The sequence below is a fragment of the Garra rufa genome, chromosome 11, assembly GCF_049309525.1.
Source record: "Garra rufa chromosome 11, GarRuf1.0, whole genome shotgun sequence".
NCBI lineage: Eukaryota > Metazoa > Chordata > Actinopteri > Cypriniformes > Cyprinidae > Garra > Garra rufa.
This window is the reverse complement of record NC_133371.1, coordinates 15,728,085-15,737,897: the sequence shown is the minus strand read 5'-3', so window position 1 is coordinate 15,737,897 and position 9,813 is coordinate 15,728,085. Positions and strand designations below refer to the sequence as shown.

At 33.7% G+C, this 9,813-nt stretch overlaps 1 long non-coding RNA gene across 1 annotated transcript; it reads right to left on the bottom strand.

Moving 5' to 3' along the window:
* Nucleotides 1-6,076: 6,076 nt before the first annotated feature.
* LOC141345080 (uncharacterized) lies at nucleotides 6,077-8,966 on the bottom strand. Its single transcript, XR_012356929.1, has 4 exons — nucleotides 8,243-8,966; nucleotides 7,883-7,968; nucleotides 7,523-7,612; nucleotides 6,077-6,735 (listed from the first exon to the last, which is right to left on the bottom strand). It is a non-coding gene; the product is annotated as an uncharacterized lncRNA (long non-coding RNA).
* Between the last annotated feature and the right edge of the window lie 847 nt (nucleotides 8,967-9,813).

Genomic DNA, 9,813 nt, shown 5'->3' with positions numbered 1-9,813 from the left:
TGCGAGCAGATTTAGGATATCTTGAACGGTGTTGATGTGGTGATTGATTGAAATCGGAGTAAAAAAAGATAGCCGTAATTTTATTATATCTTTAAAGTGCAGCATCCAAAGTCTTTGAAACTTTTTTCATACAGACTACTAGTCATTCTGATCAGACACCGTTCATTTCATAATTATACAAAGATCTATGAATTAATGAAAATTAAAAAACAAATCTGATCCCTCTCTGCTCTGCACTTATGTGTGTGCGTGGTAAGTGGGTGTGTGTTTGTTGAGTGTTAGGGTGAGAGTGGGGAGGGGGGATGGGTGGAAAGAGAGAGTCAGAGAGGAGGAGATAGAAGGGAATATTTAAACTCTTGGTTGTTTATTCATTAGGATGTGAATTAGGGCTGGGTATTGTGACCAATTTAGCAATTCGATTCGATTCTTATTTTTATGGTTTCGATTCGATTCAATTCGATTCGATATCGATTAGCTATCAATATTTCATTTAAAATGTTAGTTTTGCAGACATGGGATCCATATTTTGATATAAATGCTGGTAACTTAAAACTCCCCTACTTAAGTGTATTACTGAAATACACATCTACATTAATAATAGGGTGCACACAGTTGTTTATTTTAAACAACTTTTATTTTAAATGAATACTGTAACAAGAAGTCATAAATATGTGCATCCAATGTACACCATGTAAACAAACTGCAAAATGCACATTACTGTAAAAAAATAAAAAGACTAAATGTGCAACAGTGAAATCTATTAAGAAATTCAAACATGTTTAAGAAATAAAACATTTTTCTAAATTCAAATCAGGCCCATCATAAAGCCCTTGTCTGCATATACAAAACATTCTAACTGTCCATAAAACTAACAGTTCTTAACTACAGCCTAATCATTTTTGATCACCAGATTTTTTTTTTGCAAAAAATTTACACCCATTAGCTACGACCAACAGGAAGTCAGCTATTTTGATTTGAATGTGGATTTTTGGAAAAATATAGCTGTGAATAAATTCATATCACTCATAGCAGAATCAGACAGTTCACACCAAACTTTGTCAACATGATGCCAAGATACTGAAGATGTTAAAATGTGAACGGCTTTGGGATATCTTGAACGGTGTTGATGTAGTGATTTATGAAAGTAACAGTAAAAAAGATGAAGAGTTATTTCCATATATCTTTAAATTGCATTATTCTAACTCATCAAAACTTTTTACATATAAAGAACAAGAAATTCTTTGGAAATACGTGTAGTTTCAAAATGTTATCATGTTCAGAGGCCCCAAAAACATTAAAAGTGTCATATAAATTTGTCAGATTAAAGCTCTAGTACCAGGGATGAACACTAGAGGTCCTCATAAGATACGGAATCGTTTGAATTATAATGCTATTTAGCTCATTCTCTGGTTGTATATCATAAAACATGGTAATTATTTAAAATAGGGTCTCTTTTGTTAACAATGGTTAATGAACTAACAAACACGAACGAACAACGAACAATATATTTGTACTCGATTTTCTTCAAACTTCATCAGAATGATGTAAAAACACGGCCGATGAGAGTCTGTAAAGGCGTCCCTGATGCATCAAATGCTGTTGCCATGGCAAATAAATAAAAAAAAAAAATACATTCAAATATTTGTTTCCTGTGTTTTTGAGGCAGATAGCGTGCCTAGAATTTCATTTTCCATTTTCAATTTTCAATGATTTATTATATGTTTAAAGTGCAGCATCCTAACTCTTTGAAACTTTTTTCATACAAATAACTATTCATTCTGATCAAACACAGTTCAGTTCATAATTATACAAAACTCCACGAATGAAAGAAAATTAAAAACATATCTGATCTCACTCTGCTCTGCACTCTATGTGTGTGTTTGTGTGGTAAGTGGCTGAGTGTAAGGAGGGGGGATGGGTGGCAAGAGAAAGAGTCAGACAGGAGGAGAGACAGTTAGGGTTAGTCCAAAGGGTTACTGTGAATGCATGTGCCAACTGGGCACCGTTTTCCTGATGCTATCGGGATGGCGACTGCACAGTCGGCGAGGGCCCGGTCATCGCTGCTTGCAGCTTTAATACTTTGTTTGTTCTTATTTTGTGCATTTAAGTTTAGAAACCAGCCTTCTTCACCTGTGGAAATTCTGTGTACTGGCATTGGGGTGAATAAAATATGCAAACGGATGTTGTTTCAAGATCTTTTAATTGACATCCCATTGTGATGTTCCCCCTGCAAATCAGCAGTAGCCTAAGAGTCTTTTACAGACATTATGAAGTCTATTGGGGTTAAACAACACGTGTCAGGACCTACTCATTGTCGAAATCATACTCTAGATATAATACTGTCACATGGAATTGATGTTAGTGGCGTTGAAATTCTGCAGCAAAGCGATGACATCTCGGATCATTTACTAGTCTTGTGTATAATCCAGATAACTAAAACTGTAAATTCAGCTCCTTGTTACAAGTATGGCAGAACCATCACTTCTACAGAAGACTGCTTTTTAAGTAATCTTCCTGACTTATCTGAATTCCTCAGCATATCTAATAGCTCAGAAAAACTTAATGATGTAACAGAAACCATGGACTCTATCTTTTCTAGCACTTTAGATATGGTTGCTCCTTTAGGCTTAAAGAAAATTAAGGAAAACAGTCTGACACCGTGGTATAAGCACAATCGCACCCTAAAGAGAGCAGCCCGGAAAATGGAGCAAAGCTGGAGGAAAACAAAACTAGAGGTTTTTCGCACCGCCTGTCGTGAACATACCCTATCACATAGAAAAACATTAAAAACTGCTCGATCTGATTACTTTTCATCTCTTTTAGAAGAAAACAAACATAACCCTATACATTTATTCAATACAGTGGCCAAATTAACAAAAAAAAAAAAAAAACACACCAACAGGCATTGACATTTCCCAATAGCACAGCAGTAATAGCTTTAAAAAACTACTTTAATTCCACGACTGATACTATTAGAGATAAAATTGGAGCCATCAGCTACAGTGTCGCCTCAGATAGTGTGCTATAGATCTCCTGAGGAACAATTCCACTAATTTTCTATTATTGTTACGGACACAAACAGGCAAGACAGGTTAGTGCAGTAAAGGGATGTTTATTTTAAACAGCAGAGCAAACGTGAAGCAGATGATGTTTCGGCAGAGGTGAGTGGATCTGTTAGGACTTGACTTTGACTTGATTGATGATGATATTCGATCTTTTGTTGCAGGATGACTGGACAGAACTCCGGTGATTGAGATCACTGGGTGTGAGTGGTGGAAGAGCCTGGCCAATCCGTGACAACTATAGGAGAGGAAAAATTGTATAAACTTGTTAAATAATTTAAACTAACACATGTTAACATAAGGTGGTATGTTAGACCCTATTCCATCTAAGCTACTAAAACAGGTGTTTCTAGAAGTCATAGATCCTCTTCTGAATATTATTAATTCGTCATTGTCATTAGGATAGGTCCCCAATACATTTAAACAGGCTGTTATTAAGCACAACTTGACCCCAAAGAAATAATTAATTACAGACCAATCTCCCTTTTCTGTCAAAGATACTAGAAAAGGTAGTATACTCACAATTATGTGCCTTCTTACAGTAAATTTGGTATCTGTGAATATTTTCAGTCAGGATTTAGACCAAATCATACACTGTAAAAAGTTTGCTGTAAATTTTACAGTAACTTACTGGCAGCTGGATGCCAGTAAGTTACTGTAAAAATGTTTACAGTATTATTACTGTAAGTGCATTTACAGTACTAAAAGGTATTTACTGTAATTTCATTTACAGTATTTTTACTGTAATTTCATTTACAGTGTTTTTACTGTATCTTCAATTACAGTATTTTTACTGTATTTTCAATTACAGTATCAGTACTATAGAGTTTATTTTCATTTATTTTAAAAATTTTTTACCTGTAAAAACAATCCAATTAACCTACAGCACTGTAATTCAAGATTTTTACCACCCCAACCCCATAAAAATCACAATAACTCATAAGCATTAGTTCTGATAATATTCTTTTTAATTGTTGAACATTTTCTTTTTAAAAGTACAGAGACTTTGTATCATGGCAAACATACACATACTGAAAAGCAAAAATAAGTAAGTACACTACCAGTCATAAGTTTTTGAACACTAAGATTTTTTTAAAGAATTCTCTTCTGCTTACCAAGCCTGCATTAATTTGATCCAAATTTAATTTATTCCTTTGATCAAAGCTGAATTTTCAGCATCATTACTCGTCTTCAGTATCACATGATCCTTCAGAAATCATTCTAGTATGCTGATAAACATTTTATTTAATTTTTAGATTTTTCAGGATTCTTTGATGAATAGAAAGATATTATTTAGCAAGGCAGGGTTTCTGCAGATATGAACAAGTGAAATTTAAGACTTTTTAAGACCTTTTTAATACCAACTTATATGAAATTTAAGACCTAAACCTGTAATGAAATAGATATTATATTACATGCATACATGTAATATTAAATGTGTTTAATGTAAAAAGTAAAACACAATTTCATGGCTGTCATAAATTACATTTATTTCTACGATATACAGTGAACTTTTCATATCAGCAGATACTATTCCACACAAAATATCCCCATAAAAGTACCACTAGAAATATCTGATGTAAAAAAAAAAAAAAAAATTTTGAAGCAATATTTTCATCAGTGCTCTATTAGCTTTTACATCTTAAATCTGCATATTTGATTTACCTTTATAAAGGCCTTTTTTTTACTTTTGAAATGTATGCATTACCTTTGAAATTTATTTTATGAATTTATCAATAAATTCTAAATGGCTGTTAGCAGTGAGATTACATAATTTGCACTGCAAAATTAAAAGTGAGATTAATGTTTTAAATACATTTATTGATTTATAAATATATAAATTAGAAATGTTGGGTGTGGAGGCATACTTTTAAACACACTAAACTACCAGCAGGTGGCGATAAGTCACTTCATGAGCGAGTTATTTCAACTGATTCGAGCATAACGCTGAATCAGAGCAAAACGTTGATAGGAGAATACTTCTGCTGCGATCCTTGTTTGGAACTATTTTCGTTGGTGAAAAAGAACAAAACAGTGAAAATATTTTGTCTAATATGTAAGCAACTACTTGACTAACTACTTGTTTGTTGAGCTAAAATTAATGTAACATTTGTAATTGTGAGAATATTCAGCAAAAAGCTCACTTGGTATATTACTGAACTATATCATGTTATAAATAAACTATACATTTTAAGTTTTTACCTCAGTGTGTTTCTTTAGAGAGCTGTTACATTCATTAGTTTTAAAGTATGTCACAAATAGACCAGAAATACACTATCCATTATCAATTTCTGTTTACGTTGAATGTATTAAAATATGAATCTTTCTTGCCTTTTGATGCTTCGCTAACGTTAGTTGTTTTTGTCACTTCAGTTTTAATCAGGCGGTTTGTTCGGTCCAGCAAGGGGAAAAAAAAAAAAAAACATTTTAAAAGTATCTCCAAGGCTGGCGGTCAGCTAGCTCGACCTATATTTATTATTATTATTGAGAACATTATATACAGAAAAGGGTAGTTTGACCTGTGTTCTGTGTCGCTACTGCGATTCTGTCTGAAGATGCAGTAAGTTAACTTCCGCAGGGGGAGAAAAAAAACTTCAGGTGTTAGCAACTGGCCTTAGCCAAGCCCTAACTTATATTCAGTTTTTTCAAGCTAAGTATCGCTAAACTTGCACTTCCCCAAAGCTAAAAAGTTAAATCCATTTTACTTCTGCGGTACAATCCGAGAGAGACTCGCGCCAATAACAGAAAGCTGATTGGCTATTGCATGTTGGTCTCATTTGTAGTTTAAATACAGCAAATTATATTTGGAATAGTGAAATAAAGAACTACAACACCACGGAAACAATAAAAAGAGAATTTAAATGAGCTTTAGAGGTAGCGCTACATGGACATCGGAAAAATAAGACCTGTGTGAAATTATTTAAGACCTAGAACAGCGAATTTAAGACTTTTTAAGGCCTAAAAATTAGATTTTTAAATTTTAGACTTTTTAAGACTTTTTAAGACCCCGCGGAAACCCTGCAAGGATGATTTAAATTGATCAAAAGTGATAATAAAGACATTCATAATGTTAGAAACTATTTCTGTTTCAGATAAATGCTGTTTATCTGAACTTTCTATTCATCAAAGAAACCTGAAAAAAATGTACTCCACTGTTTTTAGCATTATAATAATTTCAGCAACATCATAATAATAGTTTTTGAGCAGAAAATCAAATTATTAGAATGATTTCTGAAGGATTATGTGACTGCAGTAATGATGCTAAAAATTAAGCTTTGATCACAGCAATAAATTACATTTTAAAATATATTCAAAAAGAAAACAGTTATTTTAAATAATAAAAATGGTTCAAAAGTGTATTGTTTTTGCTGTACTTTGGATCAAATGAATGCAGGCTTAGTGAGCAGAAGAGACCTTCTTTAAAAACATTTAAAATCTTACTGTTCAAAAGCTTTGTCTGGTAGTGTAAATAAAATAAAATCATACAGTAAAAATGTGTTTGTGTTGTGTTAAATTTTAGTAGTTTTGAGTCAAAGTTGACAAGCTCTCTGATGAGAAACGGCAGAATGGGATTCAGGCTGATGCTTGCTGTTTGCACCCTCTTTCCAGAAGTCCATCTGATCTGTGACTGTCAATGCATTTGCTGCCACAAAGGTTGACTGTCTGAACGAACCTGCAAGCACAAGAAAAACAGTGTTTAAAGAATTTGCCTCAACTGTCAAACTTGGTGCTGTATGCATTTAAAAAAAAATTATATACTACATACGAACGCAGTAGTAAGAAAAAAAACTGAAGAAACTTTTTCTTGAATTTTTTTATAAAGAATTTTATGAATGGGTCAGTAAGTCACTGATTCTAGGTGTTTAAAAAAGGTAAATTCATTCAGTAATGAAACACTGCTGTGTGCAGAGATGCACAACATGGCTTTGTTAAGAACCGTTTTTACTAAATGGAGCAAAAAGACAATATTTTCTTCTTGATTTAAATCACTTAATATTACATTCTTGTTTATTGAATTTTGTTGCCCTGACACTTAGTAAAGTCTGCCACAGACCATGCTAAATGCTAACCAATCTGTTCATATAAACATTCTAAACAGGTGTGTGTTTCCTAGAAAGTCTGTGCATATAATAGGCCTACTATGATTAAAAATCTATATTTGTTGCTTTACAGTAACAATAATCTAAATTGACAGACAGTAAGATTGCTATTATGAATTTAAAGGTTACAGTAAGTTAAAGATACCTGAAGCAGCTGCATTTTGCTGTTTAAATGCTGGTTTAATAGAAATAATTTTAATGCGCATGCAAACTCAATCTTGATGGTAATAAAAAACATTCCCAGGAAATAAATACCTTACAAATGTGTACTTTAAATACAATATAACTTGCTTAGGATAAAAGCATCTGAAAAATGCATGAATGTAAATGCAATGTAAAACAAAATATGTTTTAGGTTACCTTATTCTGCATGTCTGTAAAATGGACAGCTGGCTGTATGATGATTCTGCCCTTGATGGTCAGCATCCAGTTAGTGCTTGGAGAAATCTCCTGTAACAGACAGTGTCACAACACCCTTTTAGTGTTACTATAGTTTATGATCAGAAAAGACAACTACTGTACAGTAATACAATTTACATTTTTAATAAAATAAACATTTATAATATTTATTAGCAAAACTTGCTATATTAATATATTGCTAGCCCGTTACTCTCTTTAAAATGTTAACCCGTTCTGTGAGTCAGTGGAGAACAGCAGCCTGTGGCTAATTTAGTAACGTTAACATTAGTTAAGTTGACGAAAGCAAAAGCTTAACGTTACCTGTTGTTTGCACTGCGACGACGGCAATCACCAGAAAAGACTCCAATACACCTCTGATGCAGACGACATGACCACGAGACCACAAACTTGAAAATAAAACACAAAAGAAGCACTTAACCGCGGTGTTTCAGCTTTACCTCAGTGTTTCATGTTAGCGCGCTGTTTATGTCACGTCTGTCACTGAATTTAGGGACCGTCTATAAAGTTACATACGACATTGATACACACATTTCTTACTTAAACATCATTTGAAGAGAATTACCTTGCCAGCTATAAAGAAGCAGCGTTGAAAAGATATTATGCTGCTCTGTGACTAACGTTGAGTTTGTCAACTTCGGCTTATGGACATTATTAGCTTACCAGTTCATGTTATCGTCGATACTATGGCAGTCATTCACAAGAAGAAGATCCAAAATACACCTCCGACGTTACAGACGACATCCAGACCAGAAACTTGAAAATAACAAGCAAAAGAAGGGCTTGAAAATACTATTTAAAATCTCCACAGAAAAAGCGGTGTTGCTTAACGCACTTTACGTTACCTCAGTATTTCACCTCAGTTCGCCGTTAAGCTTGAGTAACGTTAAGGGCTCGTCAGACGAGCTAACTTGCATTAAAGGGCAGCACAATATACAAACGCGTTTCTCGGTTTCACTAAAGTTTATTTCGACTAATATATGTCACCTTAAGTTACTCACCAGTCCATGTTTTCACCGTTATGGCGGCGCCCCGGCCGTCAGTCAGAAAAAAAGGCTACCGACATGCAAAACACGATGAATATTGTTAGTTTGCTGTTAACAAGTGAAAACATCTTAAAATTGTTCAGTTTTTCATAAAACAGAAATAATATACTAACCTTTTTGTCAAGTTATTGGTGCAACATTTCTCCTTTTGTCCTTTTTACCGCCACTTCCTCTCAGCAGGAGAGAAAAAAAATCGCCCTTGCCATTGGTCAATTTTTCGCGGGCAAGTTCACTACTGTAAATTTACAGTAGTTTACTGTAAACGGATTTACAGTAGTGGATAATTACAATAGTGATCATATATTTTCCCATAATCCTTTGCAGTTTACAGTAAAATACTGTATATACATTTTACAGTATCTTACTGTAGATATTACAGTAAAATACTGTTCAAATTACAAAAATCGGTTACAGTGTAGTACTGAGACTGCTCTTATAGTTACAAATGACCTGCTCTTATCATCTGACCTGGGTTGTATCTCTCTATTAGTGCTGCTGGTTCTTAGCGCGTAGTTTGATACTATTGACCACAATATTTTTTTAATAGACTTGAAAATTATGTTGGCATTAGTGGAAGTGGATTGGCATGGTTCAAATCTTACTTATGTGACCACCATCAGTTTGTGGCAGTGAATGACAAGGATTCATATCAATCACAAGTGCAGTATGGATTATCCCAAGGCTTAGTATTATGGTCATTACTTTTTACACTTTATGTTACCCTTGGGAGATGTCATCAGGAAACATGGTGTTAGCTTTCACTGTTATGCTGATGATAGCTCTATATTTCTTCACGGCTCGGCAAAAAACCAATTTGAAAAAAACTAACGGTATATAGCTGAGATAAAAAAGTTGGATGAAGAGTAACTTCTTAATGCTAAATTCTAAAAAAAAAAAAAAAAAAAAAAACAGAAGTTTTAATCATTGGATCTAAAACCTCTACATGTAATAACCTAAAACACTGTCTAATACTCAATGGCTGCTCTGTCAATTCTTCGTCATCAATTAGGAACCTAGGTGTGCTATTCGATAGCAATCTTCCGTTCGAACAACTTCGTTGTTGTTGTTTCTGTTGCCTGTCAAATGTACTAAAGTGATTATTTCCAAATTCGCCATTCAATAATAATACTCTAATAAATCGTAATCAGGTTTGTCTTGACTGACAACGCAATTCGCCACGCGCATGCT